At 45.3% G+C, this 16355-nt stretch overlaps 1 pseudogene; it reads left to right on the top strand.

Annotated features, from left to right (window-relative positions):
- The first annotated feature begins 8919 nt into the window (after nucleotides 1-8919).
- LOC137349446 (U2 spliceosomal RNA) lies at nucleotides 8920-9028 on the top strand (annotated as a pseudogene).
- The last annotated feature ends 7327 nt before the right edge of the window (nucleotides 9029-16355 follow it).

Genomic DNA, 16355 nt, shown 5'->3' with positions numbered 1-16355 from the left:
AAATGATTTATCCAGGTAATGACAGCACTGAGTGATGAAGGCATAAGCATTAAATGGACAGTAACATGAAACAGAACCACAAGCTGCGGATGTACAAGTTTCAATTTCCAAAACGCAACAACAGAATCAATGCGGCTCCTGTGAAATGTGCAAGGAAACACATGGGCTGTCAGCAGAAACAACTGACACACATCAAATCCTGTTAGTTTCATGTGGCATCTCCTTCTGCTTCTATCACTGCTTTTCCTCCAGCTCCCTCTGCTCCTCCAGCTTGCAGGTGAATGAGCTGCTTGATGCAAACAGACCAAATTCGTGAAAGCCAGCCTGACTTGGAAAGCAGGGAGTGGGAATGAAAGATGCAGGACATTGAGAAACGATGGGTTTCACAGATAACAGGATAAATAAGCACCAGGATCTCATCTTCCTGCTTCTTCCAGATACTGAACGCATGAATATACAAGAGTTGTTCCCATTCGTAATTAGACACTGTCACCCTCCTCCAATCTTTTACAAGTTGCTTAGCTTTGAAACTGCATATTTCTGACAGGTTTTCAATGTGAAGAAAGTGGCAAAAGCTTTTCCACCTACATCAGGAGTGAGAAGATGGATACAGATGGTTTTGAGCCACTGAGAGACAGTTCAGGACAGATTGAAACAGATTACCAGGCTATGACAGAACTGTTAAATGACTATTTCACATCAGTCTGCACTCCTGTGGATGATGCTCAGATTCCAGCTGTGGGATGTGCTGCTGACAATAACATCATAAATATTAAATTAGAAAGGGATTGTCATCCTGGATAAAATAGGAAATCTCCAACCTGATGGTTTTCCAAGTCCAGATGATATCTACCCAAGGGTGTTTAAAGAGATGGGACGGGTGATCTGTGAGCCCCTTGTCTGTATCTTCAACAGCTTAGTAGAGTCAGGGACTGTTTCCTAAGATTGGAAGGTAGCTCACGTAGTTCCCATTTTCCAAATCAGAGACAAATCAGAGCCAGGGAACTACAGATCCATCAGTGTGAGCTCGATCACAGGGAAGATGTTTGTATGGATCCTAAGAGATGCTGTTTCTGATCACTGGGGAAGAGAAGTCATTAGAGATACTCAACACAGCTTCAGAAAAGAAGATCATGTCTTAAAAACGTGTTTGTGTTTTGTGAAGAAGTTGCTGTGTTGGTGGGTGAGGGGAATCTGTTTACATTGTCTATCTCAGGGTGTAATCCAACAACATAGAGGGTTGTGGGGCTGAAGGAGGTGAGCTGTGGTCTAATTAGTGTTTTGTTCCAACATAACCACTCTCCCATTTTCCATTGACTTCAATGTGATGGAAACTGGCAGTTTGAACCTGTCAGCATTTGAACGATATTTTCAAATGATATGGGGATCTCTTGCAGTTGGGATCTTTCTTTATTCTGTCCCCTCGAGGTGTTAGAGAACAGACATTCTCCTGTACACAAGGAGCTGCAGTGTTATGGTGATGGTGGAATAGTGGTAATGTAATGGGATTTCAGTCTGGGGGCATGGGTTTAAACCATGGCAGCTGGTGGAATTTAATTTGAATTAATTAAAACTTCAATTAACTGAAAAATCTGGAATCAAAAGCAACTCTTAGTTATGATGTTATAAAACTGTCATTGATTATTATAAAAACCCATCTGCTTCACCAATGTTCCTTAGGAATGAAATAATGCTGTCCTTACTTGACCTGGTCTACATGTGACTCCAGACTCACAGCACTGCTTGGTGTCGCGTCTTGAAGAGTTTAAGCTTAATAAGCAGTGATTATTTGTAATAATTCTTTCCAGATATCATTAAAGTAACTATACTATGTGCAAGCTGAGATAAACATGGTCTGAGGCTGAGAAGCAAAGCCTGATGCTGAGCCACGGCTGTGTTAAAAACTGGCAGGACAGCAAGAAAGAAACCTTGAGTTAAATGTGAAAAGAATGTCCTGGTATGTTTGAAACTAACAGATAGTGAAAGACAGAATATTCATTAAATTACAATAAAAACAAAAGATTAAAGCTTCTAAGATCTGTTATCACTCGATTAAAAGACATTGCTGGACCTCATGTAACAACTGTATGAATTTCGAGATAAGGAATAACAAAGGTGCAAGAAAATGGAACCAAGAGATACCAGAAAATTAAGCATAAATGTAATCTTAAAGTTTTTTAAAAATGATGATTAAACAGAATGAATGAGATAGTCCAGGATCTGGTCAGCTGCCACAGAGGCTCAAAGGCAAAAAAGGGTATAAAAGAACAGCTATTGAATATGAGAAGCAGAACGAGAAACCCAGAGGAAGAAAGAAGAGAATCTTCAGAGAACAGAACCCAGCAAGAGAAAGAGAGACCGGACCACAGTTACTTGGAGGGCTACCGCCGAGGTTCTGAGTATCAGCCTGTGATTATTGTCTTTGTTAAGTGTTACTTCTCTGCACTGAATGTAAACTGCTGAATAAATCTACAACACTGATAACCATTATATATCTGTACCCATAGTGATTTGTTGTAGTCACGAACAAGTCGCCCTTGTTGGCTTAAATTGAATCCTGAAAGTAGCAGGAAAGCCACAATTGGCACCCCAGAAATGGGACTCTGACTGACAATTGAAACCAGTTTTTGTTGAGTATAAGGCAGCAGACACCAGGGTATTCATCTTCACATTTTTTTAAAACAGCGAGACACGATCTACTCAGTACACCAAGATGCCTGAAGGGGATCTTTGGACAAAGAAGCTGAATGCATCGCATTTGCAATTTATGGATCAGAACCTCAGATTCTTGGTGGACACAAAAGATCAATGAACTACAATGACTGAAATAAAACATATGAGGGGGATCTCCCGGTTTGGATAAGAAATAGTAAAAGAGATAGTGTAACCACATAATAGTTTGTGGTCTTCTCCCAGGAAGAGTTTCCATGTGAGAAATAAAAGAGGGATATGGAGTGGGTTTTCGGTGCAAGGTAAAGGAGGCCCGAGCGTGTGGAAATTTCTGGGAAAGAATAAAGGGACTTGGGAGCAGATAAAAGAATCAAACCAAGGCCCAGTGGTTTCAGAGAGTGAAGGATACATCCAATGTGTTGGCCATGATGGTGGAAGAGACACAAAGGGCAGTGCTCTTGTATTGGGTCTAATGTATGGTCCAATAACAGAAATTGGACAACAAACCTTTTTAGTAACTTTGAAGCAATGGGGAGAATATAACTACCCTAACATTGATGGGGGGGGGGGGGGGGCGGGGGTAGGGGAGGTGGAATAGCTAGAGTCAGGATAAGATTCAAGGATACAATAACTGCATGCACAAGACCAACGGGTAGCTCAACAGTGTAATGCTCACACTGTATGAGAAGGAGGATAGTTCAGATGTTTGGGGTCAGGGCCAAGAGAGGAAATGTCCTCAATTAGAAGCAGGACCTGGAAATGGCCTTGTAATTATCCCCACCCACAAAGCAGTATATCACTAGGTAATACCAGAAGTGGTCCCTGTCATTTTAAACATAACTGATTTAGTGTTGCCCAAATGGTGTCCCAATAAAACAATACAGTTAACTCAAGGGATGATACAGCGGTTTTTGACGGGGATTGGGAAAAGACTACCTTGTCCCAAGTGTAGAGGATGTACAGAATGCATTCCTCCATGAGAACAATACTAGAAATGAAATGAATCAAACAAGAAGTAGGCGAAAGAGAGGCTTGATAAATGCTGGATTTACTGGTTTAATACAGTCACCTCAATGATTAACTCTATGGATTTGGCAGTTTCACAGATACAGTTATGGACAGGAGAAATTGATAAATATACTCAGTGAAGAAAATAGCATAGAACATGAAGAGCTGGGAGATGATCAGACAATGGGCGTGCACTTACGAGACATTATACACGAGACAGAAAATCATGTGAGAAAGATTAATAACCTTACCCGAGAGGACAGAAAGGCCGCTGACCAAGCAACTCATAATGATGTATGTGTCATATATGGGAATTGGTTGGTAGAACGGTTCAGAGACAACCGAGAAGTTATCAATGAAGGACATCTTCCCACTTGGGTAACAAATAGACATTTATCAGGATGATCCTGTTATCAGGACGATGCAGAATTCTGTAAAATTAGGAATCTGATTGAGGTTCGCCCGGTCAAGCACAAATGCCACAAGGTGGGGAACCAGAAGCTATTGGGACTAGTAGTACACATGCCCAGTCTTATGAATGGAACCATGCCTAATCCTCTGTTTAGAACAGAAAACATAGGGGTTATGAGGGAAAGTGTCATTAATCGATTCCTGACATCACTCCAATAGTTGATCTAGTTAGAAGAACTAACTTGGATAGAATGAAACCTACAGGGATACAGAACAAGCATGGATATCCTCATTTGCCCATATGATTTATATGATCATTAAAGAGACACATGTGCTTTTAATTGGAATGGGAAGGGGATGAACTGCACTGTGGAAGTTCCAGGTTCATCAGATGTGAGAACTAGAACGGCCTATGTCCAAGAAGGGAAGTCTCGTTTTATCACCTGAGAAGACTATTACCATCACAGGAACTTAAATGTTCAAATTGGGACCGACTGTATTACACCGATCAAAACCACAGTCCTAGGGGGAAAACCTTCCTCACCATTGAGATGCCTGACCAACAGGTCTCACAAGTAAAAGATGGCTTGAACATAAACCCAGGGGTTTATGTCACGAAATTTGGGTACCACATCCCTGAACTACCAATAACCTCAACAACATTAATAAGTCAAGTGAACACCTCCCAATGCCGTTATTACACAGTACAGCAAGGAAATAAAACTATAGCTAAGGAAATTCCAGGGGTAGGGGATTCATCACATTGGTGGGAAACAGGGTTAAACATGGAAATTCCCCTCTGGATTAGAATAATTTCACATGAATTGATTAGATTTAGATTTTTAGATTTAGATATACAGCACTGAAACAGGCCCTTCAGCCCACCAAGTCTGTGCTGACCATTAACCACCCATTTATACTAATCCTACACTAATCCCATATTCCTACCACATCCTCACCTGTCCCTATATTCCCCTACCTACACTAGGGGCAATTTATAATGGCCAATTTACCTATCAACCTGCAAGTCTTTTTGGCTGTGGAAGGAAACCAGAGCACCCGGAGGAAACCCACGCAGACACAGGGAGAACATGCAAACTCCACACAGGCAGTACTCAGAATTGAACCCTGGTCACTGGAGCTGAGGCTGCGGTGCTAACCACTGCACCATTGTGCCGCCCCTGGAATATAACCCAGTTATTGGTCCTTATATGCTTACTGCTCCACACTTGCTACTTGAAGCACCTGGTGTGCCAAACAAGATCACAATTAAACATGATCACAGAACAAATATGTAAGTTCAAATTATACAAGAATTTAATTTGAGGGGTCGGCATAAATGCCTTGCCCTCGAGGTGGGGATATTGTAAGATAATTCACTGCTTGGTGTATTGTTTCTAACCCACTAAGATCACCCAGATAGGGAATGATATCATGTTCCCTGTACCTACTTAAAACATCACTGAAATCAGAGTCGACTTTGGAATGCAGGAGGAAGCATTAAAGACAATAATTCAGTGGAGATACCCCATACCCCCTCTATCCTTAGATTTATAATCCATAATTAGAATATTGCAACATCCCAAATGCACTGGTTTAAGATGTGACAAGAACATGAACATTGAGAGAGAGGAATTGGAAATTTGGGAAATAGATATAGGTGGGAAACAGTTGTGAATACAAGTCAACATCCCTGGCTCAGAACTATTTCTATTCTGTTCACTTTGATACAAACGATGGTCACAATTGTAATAATAGCCGTCCTCTGTTACTTGAGAAATCTTACCTCAAGACAGCTGAAGAACACTGAATTGAGCTGGAACCCAGCTCTTATGTCTAAAAGAAAGTAACAGTCAATGAAAAGTAGTGAGGGGTCAGTATATTGTCATATATTTCACCCTCAAACTGGGGAGTTGTAAGTAGGTTGGGTAGCTAGATTTTTAGCTTAACTTGACTATTTTCACACTGTATCCTCTGTAATAACTAACAATATCAAGGAAATCATCTTAATACTAACATATGAACAAAGAAGTTAATTTTGTGTCTTGTATCAGCAACTACATGTATATATTAAGCAGCAACCCATCAAGAAACAATGATTACAAAGCAATGGACCTTGACTGAGTTATAATTAATGAATTAAGAATCATGTTAGAAAGAATGGGCTTTAATTTAAAAGTATTAAGTTTAAAAACTAAGTCTGAAGCTTGTAAGAAATTCAGTATCAGTAGGACTTTGTAACTCACTGTAACACAGTCAGCAGAAAAAGTTTTGTGACCCAATAACATTCATTAACTTTGCTAAAAAAGAACCAATTTCTGTACAAATTCATACCATCCAAGGAGATAACAACCGTAATGAATAGAACTCTTCATAGGTTTTTATCGCAATTATTGTCAACATGTTTTATCGATTAAGCCTCAATTAGAGTAGGGTAGTCACTGACTTCGCAGGACCTGGACCAACCATCGGGCAAACGAGAAAGGTGGTCTGATGGCCAAAAAGGGTATAAAAGAACAGCTATTGAACATGAGAAGCAACACAGAAAGTCCAGGGCAAGGAAGAAGAGTATCTTCAGTCAACAGAACACAGCAAGAGAGAGACTGCGTCACAGTCACTCAGAGGGCAACCACCGAGGATCTGAGGAACAGAAAGCCACTATTGTCGTTGTTAAGTATTACTTCTTTACACTGAATATAAATTACTTAATAAATCTGCTACACTTAAACCCAACATATACCAGCACCCATAGTAGTTTGTTGTGGTCAGGGACAAGTCACCCTTGTTGGATTAAATGGAATCCTGAAAGAAGCAGGAAAGTACACTTTCTTGACAAATCACCAAGATACCAGACTACAAGTCATGGCCAAAACATCATTTATTGGTTACAAATCACAACTTAGTTAAATCTGGGCACACAGACACTTTATTGACATGTATAAATACATATAAATGTAATCAGCAGTTGAGCACTAATAGGGAGAGTATTTCACAAAAATAAGTAACAAATACCGGGGTGAGAGTGGCAAAAGATCAAAAGGTCTGAAAATTAGTGGCTGAAGACTAAAAATGACTGATTTTTTTTTTTACAATGAATCATGTAATTATAACACTGTTATTCAAGCAAACTAGTTGTGTAATGGTAATTTTGTACAATTTTGCATATGTAATGAATAAAATTGCACTGTACTCAGAATACAATTTCATGAGACTTCCCTGACAGCTGATAATTGGTTTTACAGAGCTTCATGTTCTCAATGTCCTGCTTCTGCCTATTTATAGCTTGTTCATGTAAAAGGTGTTCTGTGAAGATGTGTCAACTTTAATGGAAAGCCTTTCCTTGGGCCTTGCCGCCTGAGCCTAACTGAGGCAGGTTTTGTCGAGGTGGCCTGCCCCACCACACATGAAAGTCAAGTCAAGAAGGCTGAGAAGTCCAGTTCTCCATGAAACTACATTTTCACAAGATCAGTTTGAGTCAGCAGACCGCCTGTATGATTCAGAGACTGAAGAACATCATCGTCAATGTGTGTGTAAATATTTTTAAAAGTCATTTCACTCCATTATTTACATAGTTGTCTTTTATGTGTCTCCATTTTAGGAAAGGGGATGTTGTGATATGGATTTTACAGTTTAAATGCTATACACCATCAGAGGAGGTGATGTCACAACAACACGTGATCAGTTCACTGGAGTTGAACGTGACACCTGGTCACATGAGTGAGACAAGCTCTCCTGTAAATGTGTTACTATACCAATAAAGAACTCACAGTTTATGACAACTCAACTGAAGATTGTTTGGTTCCTTATTGCTATATAAAAGCAATAAACACAGCAAGACCACCAGGGAATTGACTGCGCTACCCGGCAAGTTAACTGACATGCGCTGCTATTGCTGTTCCTTCACTTCAGTCTACTTTCACCACAGAGATGTTTCTCATACAAAATGGAGTGTTTAGTTTGAACAGAAATGATTTATCCAGGTAATGACAGCACTGAGTGATGAAGGCATAAGCATTAAATGGACAGTAACATGAAACAGAACCACAAGCTGCGGATGTACAAGTTTCAATTTCCAAAACGCAACAACAGAATCAATGCGGCTCCTGTGAAATGTGCAAGGAAACACATGGGCTGTCAGCAGAAACAACTGACACACATCAAATCCTGTTAGTTTCATGTGGCATCTCCTTCTGCTTCTATCACTGCTTTTCCTCCAGCTCCCTCTGCTCCTCCAGCTTGCAGGTGAATGAGCTGCTTGATGCAAACAGACCAAATTCGTGAAAGCCAGCCTGACTTGGAAAGCAGGGAGTGGGAATGAAAGATGCAGGACATTGAGAAACGATGGGTTTCACAGATAACAGGATAAATAAGCACCAGGATCTCATCTTCCTGCTTCTTCCAGATACTGAACGCATGAATATACAAGAGTTGTTCCCATTCGTAATTAGACACTGTCACCCTCCTCCAATCTTTTACAAGTTGCTTAGCTTTGAAACTGCATATTTCTGACAGGTTTTCAATGTGAAGAAAGTGGAGCTACAAGAAAGTAATGTTGTTCAGCAGATGTAGTGCAAGAAGATACCGAATAGGCCAATGATAACAGTGAATGTTTGATGAGCTGAGCTGCAGTAAAGGGTTGGCACCATTTAAAATGTCATTCAACAGGTTCCAAATCTGGTGATAGAAATGACAAGAAAACTTCTCACTGAATTTCCTCATTGTCATGAGATCAAAAGGAAAGGGCACAAGGCAAGAAAGTATATTTGGCTGTAATGGGTTGTGAGATGGCAGAACTTGTGCAATTGGAGTTTACCAAGATCAAAACCATTTTAAGCTTCTCGGCCTTTTGGCTACGATCAAGTGTAGTATCTGTTCTTATCAGTGCTTATTTGATTGAGAAGAGACCATGATCATTGCCTTTTGATCCTGGGGAAGCTTTGAGTAAAATGGCTGCAACCAATTTTCGAGCTTCGGGCCAGGGAGTGCGCAACACCGTTCGGGTGGTCGTGAAGGATAAGGAAGGAGATGCACCGGTCGATCGCACCTTCTTCATCAAGAAAATTCTCTTCGATTGCTGCGGATTTCAAGCGACGGACGTCTTCTGCCTGCAGGATTTCCCCAGCAGTGGATACTTCGACGTGACGTTCCGGAACGTGGCGGGATGCATCAAGTTCCTGAAGGCGTTCAAGGAGAAAGGGGACCGGGCGCCACTGTCGATCCTCACAGCGGAGCCGCTCTTCACGCTTCCGTCACAACGGGACCGGGTGGTGACGATTCACCTCTACAACCCCCATGTTCCGGTGGTGGATGTACTCACCTTTCTCGCCAGGTACGTCGAGGTGGCCGGCAGCAGCACTGATGTCAAGGACCCCTTTGGGATCTGGACCAGCAAGCGGCAGGTCAAGGTGACCTTGAAGGTAGATCCCAGTGGAGCCATCATCCACCCTCCCTCCAGCTTCGCTATCGGGGGAAGTCGAGGCTTCTTGGTCTACGCTGGGCAGCCCAGAGTTTGCCACACCTGTGGCAAATCTGGTCACATGGCAGCCAACTGCAGCACGGTTGTTTGCAAGAACTGCAAGGAGGAAGGCCATCAGACCAAGGACTGTAAGCAGACTAAGTGTTGCAACTTGTGCGGTGCGGCAGGCCATCTCTACAAGACCTGCCCAAAACGTTGCCTCAGCTATGCTCAGGCGGCAAGGTCCAAGGAAAGGCCGGGAGAAGGTTCGATGAAGGCGTCCGCTGTTCGAAAGGAGACCAGCAACCTTCTCCGCAGTGAGGAACTTCAACCTGAGAAGGAAGGGGAGGCAGCTGAAACCAACGACCTAGCACCTACCCAGCGCCCGGAAACCCCTCCTCCACAGACAGAATCAATGGAGGAGGAGGCAGCAGATGGACAAACAGGTCAGTGGCAAGTGGTCCAGAGGAAAACCACAAAGAAAAAACATCCCAAAGCCACCACCCAAACCAGTGGCAAGAGAAGGCTCTCTTCTGAATCAGACTGCAACAACTCCACTTCACTGGACGGGGAAATGCTGGAACGACAGCCCCTTCAAAATAGGCAGCAGAACTCTGAGATGGATGATAAGGCATCCCAGCCCCCGGGCACTGGAAGCTGTGATGGGCCCGGCGTGCCCCAACCCCAATGCCCCACACATAACGACGTGGCCAACGCATCTCAGCTCCGGGACACCGGGAGCAAAGACACGCCTGGCGCACCTGAGCTCCGGGAGACCGGGAGCTGTGACGTTTTTGAGGAGGAACAGATGGAAGCAGCTGAGGACAACCCAATGCTCTCTGCCTACAAGACCCCCCCGATGTCACCCGAGCGGCACAACCTCTGCATGAAAAATTAGGAGGAGTTTCTGAGCCCAACCAACGTGAAACTGCTTGCGCACACGATGGGTATGCAGGAACATCCCGAAGGACTGGGACTAGCGAGGACAAATGGTATGGGAAGCAACAACTAATTTTTAGTAAAAAATGGGTGTAAGAATTGCTTCCATTAATGTGCGTAGCATTAAATCTACTACGCGATGTGTTTCAACCTTGGCTTACCTTGCCAAGGTCAAAGCTGACCTACTGTTTCTGCAGGAGTGTGGAATACCACACCTCAGCACCTTCAGGCAGTGGTCGCGATGGTGGTCCCACGGGCCATCGATCTGGTCAGGGGGTAATGACTGCCGTTCCTCCGGCCTGGGTATTCTGCTGCGGGGAGGTAACTTCACCATCTCCGAAGTTAAGGAGGTGGTGGGCGGCCGCCTCCTCGTAGCAGACGTGATGTACAACAACGCTCCGCTCCGGTTGATCAACGTGTATGCCCCGGTACAACGCAGCGAGCGGCTGACCGTCTTCCAGCAGCTCCCACTGCTGCTGGCGACGTCCAGGCCGGTCATCCTAGGCGATGACTTCAACTGCATCATCGATGCGGCTGGACGATCCGGCAGTGACGACAGCAAACTGGATGCTACGTCCAGATTCCTAATAGAAACAGTTAAGGATGCCAAACTGCACGACGTCTTCAGCAAACCTGCAGACGGAACGCAGCGCAGATACACATGGTCAAGATCGGACGGGTCTGCCCGTTCCAGGATTGACTTCCTGTTTGTGTCCCGTGCTGTCACGGTCGGATCCACCGACGTCAAGCCGGTGTTCTTCACCGACCACTGCCTCTTCCTGGCCGACTGTCACTTACAGGACGACCAGCGGGTTGGCAGAGGGACGTGGAAGCTCAATGCGACACTGCTGACCCCAGAGAACGTTGAGGAACTCAAAAGGGATTACAAAGGTTGGAGGACCGTGAAACCCCTCTTTGAGTCTCCAGTTCACTGGTGGGAAGCGATTAAGGAGAACATCAAGAGGTTCTTCATCCACAAAGGTGTTCAGAAGGCGAGAGAGAGACAGAGGGAACGGTCCCGACTCCAGAAAATTATGCAAAATCTACTCCGGTTGCAGTCAATGGGGGTCGAGGTCAAGGAGTACCTCCAAGAGGTGAAGAGCCAGCAGGCCTCGCTCTTTGCCAAGGAGGCCTCCAAGAACATCTTCCGGTCCAGAGTCCGCTCCATCGAGCAGGATGAGACGTGCTCGCGTTACTTCTTCCAAAAGGTACACAGAGAGAGCTCTGTTATCAGCAGCCTGAAGGAAGAAGATGGCTCGGTAACGTCTTCGCAGCCCGACATACTCAGGATCAGCAAATCCTTTTATGCTGGGCTGTATGACGCGAAGCCCACAGACAGCAGAGCCTCCCAGTCCTTCCTGTCATCTATCACAGAGGTCTTAGGTGACAGCAGGAGGGAGGGACTGGACAAGCCGCTAACTCTGGACGAGCTGACAAAGGCCATCGAGTCTTTCGAGACGAGTAAAACTCCCGGGAGCGACGGCTTACCGGTCGAGTTGTACTCGGCCCTGTGGGACTGGGTCGGCCTGGACCTGCTGGAAGTATACGAGAGTGTGCTCCTGGCCGGCAGCATGTCAGAATCCATGAGAAAAGGCATCATCACCCTCATTTACAAGCAGAAGTGGGAGAGGGCAGAAATCAGAAATTGGCGGCCCATCTCACTGCTTAATGTTGATTACAAGATTCTGTCCAAAGTCATAGCCAGTCGAGTCAAGTCTGCTCTGGAGTTGGTGATTCACCCCGATCAGACCTGTACTGTACCCGGCAGGAAGATCTCTGATAGTCTCGCGCTACTCAGGGATACGATCGCCTACGTACGGGACAGGAGGGTGGACACCTGCCTCATCAGCCTGGACCAGGAGAAGGCTTTTGACAGGATATCGCACACCTACATGATGGACGTGCTTTCCAAAATGGGGTTTGGGGAGGGAATCTGCAATTGGATCCAACTGCTCTACACAAACATCAGTAGCGCAGTCTCAATCAACGGGTGGGAATCTGAAAGTTTCCCGATCAAATCTGGAGTCAGACAGGGCTGTCCTCTGTCCCCGGTCTTGTTTGTTTGCTGTATTGAACCCTTTGCTGAGTCTATTAGGAAGGATGCGAGCATAAGAGGGGTGACAATCCCAGGCAGCGGAGGCACTCAGGTCAAAACCTCCCTGTACATGGATGACGTCGCCGTTTTCTGCTCGGATCCGCTGTCCGTGCGCAGACTGATGAGCATCTGCGACCAGTTCGAACTGGCCTCGGGAGCCAAAGTTAACCACGGCAAGAGCGAGGCCATGTTCTTTGGCAACTGGGCTGACCGATCCTTTGTCCCCTTCACCGTCAGGTCAGATTACCTGAAGGTGCTGGGGATATGGTTCGGAAGGGCCGGGGCGTACACCAAACCATGGGAGGAGCGAGTAGCCAAGGTACGACAAAAGTTGGGCATGTGGGGGCAGCGATCTCTCTCCATTGTGGGTAAGAACCTGGTCATCAGGTGCGAGGCGCTCACGTTGTTGCTCTACGTGGCGCAGGTCTGGCCCATACCCCACTCCTGCGCCGTGGCAGTCACCCGAGCCATTTTCCGCTTCGTCTGGGGATCTAAAATGGACCGGGTCCGGAGGGACACGATGTTCAAATCTCTGGACAAGGGCGGTAAAAAGGTACCCAACGTGGCCCTCATCCTGATGACCACCTTCGTGTGCGGCTGCATCAAGCTGTGTGTAGATCCCCAGTACGCAAATTCCAAGTGTCACTACGTGCTGAGGTTCTATCTGTCCCCGGTGTTGCGAAGGATGGGCCTGGTCACATTGCCGCGGAACGCTCCGTGCAGTTGGGCGGTGCCGTACCACCTATCCTTCGTGGAGCAGTTTCTGCGGGAAAACACCTTTGACCACCAGTCCATCAGGCAGTGGTCTGCACGGAATGTCCTCAAGGCCCTACGGGAAAAGGAAACGGTGGATCCTGTTGGATGGTTCCCCGAGCAGACCGTCAAAGTCATTTGGCGGAATGCCTCATCACCAGAACTTTCAAACAAGCACCAAGACGTAGCTTGGCTGGTGGTGAGAAGGGCCCTCCCCGTCAGATCCTTCATGCACACCCGAAGTCTCGCCCCCTCCGCACAGTGCCCCCGCGTTGGCTGTGGTGGGGAAGAGATGGTCACACTCCTCCTCCTGGAATGTGCCTTTGCAAAGCAGGTGTGGAAAGAGATGCAGTGGGTTTTGTCAAGGTTCATCCCAAGCAGCTCTGTAACACAGGAGTCTGTGCTCTACGGGCTGTTCCCAGGGACGCACACCGAGACAAACATCAACTGCTGCTGGAGGACTATCAATTCGGTGAAAGACGCCCTTTGGTCTGCCCGAAACTTGCTGGTCTTCCAGCGCAAAGAGTTGTCCACCACCGAATGTTGCAGACTGGCACATTCCAAGGTCCAGGACTACGTGCTGAGGGACGCACTAAAGCTTGGGGCAGCCGCAGCAAAGGCTCAATGGGGAAAGAGCACAGTGTAAGGTTCCCCCACCAAGCTTGACTGAGGGGCTGGATCCATGGGAAACCCCTCGAACTGTATCGTTAATATTCTGAATTGCTGTAAATGTAAAACTGTAATTGACATGACAATTGTGAAACGGAAGGGTTGGGAAGAAACTCATGACAGTATTGAAGGAAACTGATCTCCCTTGCAATGTTTGTATTTTTTGGTGCTGTTTGGAAACTGTTTGGCAATGTAATTTTTACAGATTTTTATGAGTAAAGTATATTTTGGAAAAAAAAAAAATTCAGCCCAGCATGCTTTTTGACAGAGCAGTTGTGTTTGGTTGCTCAGGAGTGATATTTGTGCCAGTTTGTATAGCAAGCAGAAAAAGCTATCCCGTTACCAGCAACATTTTGCCTTGCACTATCATCCCTTTAGTCAGTGTATCACTCCATGTTGCAACTTTTCCACAGCCCTTAACTTGCTTTTTTTCACTCACCAACTGTATCTGTAATTGTTCTTGTCAAGTTACATCACTGATTCTCCAGCTCTGGTCAACAATCACCAACCGTGAGCTTTAAGAGCGTTCTTAACTCCGCTGTTTTCATGCAACAAGTAATTGAAAGTTGCCACAGCAGCAAGAAGTTCTGATTTACCTAATCAAGAATGGAAACCAGAGGATGGTATTAAGAGGATTGAATCTAAACCACTGGACGACTTGGGAAGCTCTGCAATGCTCCTCAGGTTAGCTGCTTTTCCTATTTCACTGTCAGCAGGAAACATCTATGATTTGAAGAAGATTTGAGTTCTGCCACTATCATTTTACACAAAGAAATCTGGTTCAACTTATTGAAACCAAACAGTATTCCCACTCATTCGCTGAAGGTGCTATTTTTCCTCTAAATTTTGCAAGGATGTTTCGGAAAACACTTTTTTCTGGTTGTTTTCAGTGTTTATTTCTCACCCAATTTTACATTTGTCATCTAACAAAACTACAATATGTAATTAATACTTTTCAATGTTTAAAATTGGAAAAATGAGCTTTGCATCAATTGGTTTGATAGATTATAGCAGATGCAGATTTGATTGGGAAACAAGTCTGTGACCTCACCAGGCAGGTAACTCAAGAGAACAGATGTAAAGTTTGCTGTGAACAGGTCTTGAACCTTCACAAGGAAAACCCCATTAAATTTCAAATCCAATGCCTTAACCACTCGGCCATCATAGCTTAAAATGCTGCCTGCTCTGTAATTAAATTATCCATACAAAGCATTAGAGAACTGCCCTTTTTTGTGTGTTCGTTCATGAGATGGGGTGTCGCTGGCTAGGCCAGCATTTGTTGCCCATCCCTAAACATATTCTGGGCATCATTGTCTGTGAGCCTTGAGTTGTGTTGTATCTCCCAGTTGATGTGATAATGAACATGATGGAGTCAGTGAATTTTAGAGCACAGAAGGAAGCCTGTCGACCCACCGAGCCTGTGCTGGCTCTCTGAAAGAGAAGCGACGACCCCATAACTGCTGCCTTCCGTGTTGTTTTGGTCGCTGTGAGGTGACTATGGAGTGACCTGCCCATGGCGCATTCCTGGACAGAATGTATGGAGGTTGTGAGTTGCTCAAGCATCAAAACACCCCTCTCAGCCTTCCTAGAGGGGTCCAAAGGAGTGCAGAGCTCAACGTTTGGCAGCAGTTTGGCTGCAGGAACTGCTGGAAACATGACAAAGGTGACACATGACCGCATTAGGGGTTCCTCTCATGATTTTCTGTGAGGGTTTACTCTCCTGGCCTGAGTCTCTCCTGAGACAACCACAGGGCAGTGGGGTTGTTCGCTCGTATTCCTCAGCAGGGGCCCTAAAGAACAGGCAGTTTAATCCCATAATCCATCTTTTCTCCATCACCCTGGAAATTTGTCCTCTTCAAGAATGTTGCTGTGCAATCTGATTGCAACATCCATTCAGACGGTACATTCTAGATCTTAACAACCCTCAGTCTGGAGAAATTTCCCTCAATATTCTTCTACTTCTGGGTCAAAATCCTGGAACTCCCTTCCTAACAGCACTGTTGGTGTACCTAGCCCACATGGACTGCAGCGGTTCAAGAAGGCAGCTCCCCACCACCTTCTCAAGGGCAATATGGGATGAGCAATAAATGCTGGCCTGCCCAGCGACGCCCACATCCGATGAATCAATGTTTTTAAAAAGCTTCTTTTGGGAACGATTTTAATTTTCGGACTCCTTTGCTGCAGATGCGCAAATGCACCATCATCGTCCAAAACGCTGTTGTCTGCGACGTCACAGGCAGCTGTATAAAGATGGCGCTGCTGAACTGGACACGAAAAGCAAATTAAACTCAACATCACCTCCACAATAGCGCAATCGCCGCATCAGTCGCCGCATTCAGGTCCCTCCTCCCTCCA

This window comes from Heterodontus francisci, chromosome 34 (assembly GCF_036365525.1).
Source record: "Heterodontus francisci isolate sHetFra1 chromosome 34, sHetFra1.hap1, whole genome shotgun sequence".
Classification (NCBI taxonomy): Eukaryota; Metazoa; Chordata; class Chondrichthyes; order Heterodontiformes; family Heterodontidae; genus Heterodontus; species Heterodontus francisci.
The sequence above is the reverse complement of the archived record's forward strand: the minus strand, read 5'-3'. Positions and strand labels throughout refer to the sequence as shown.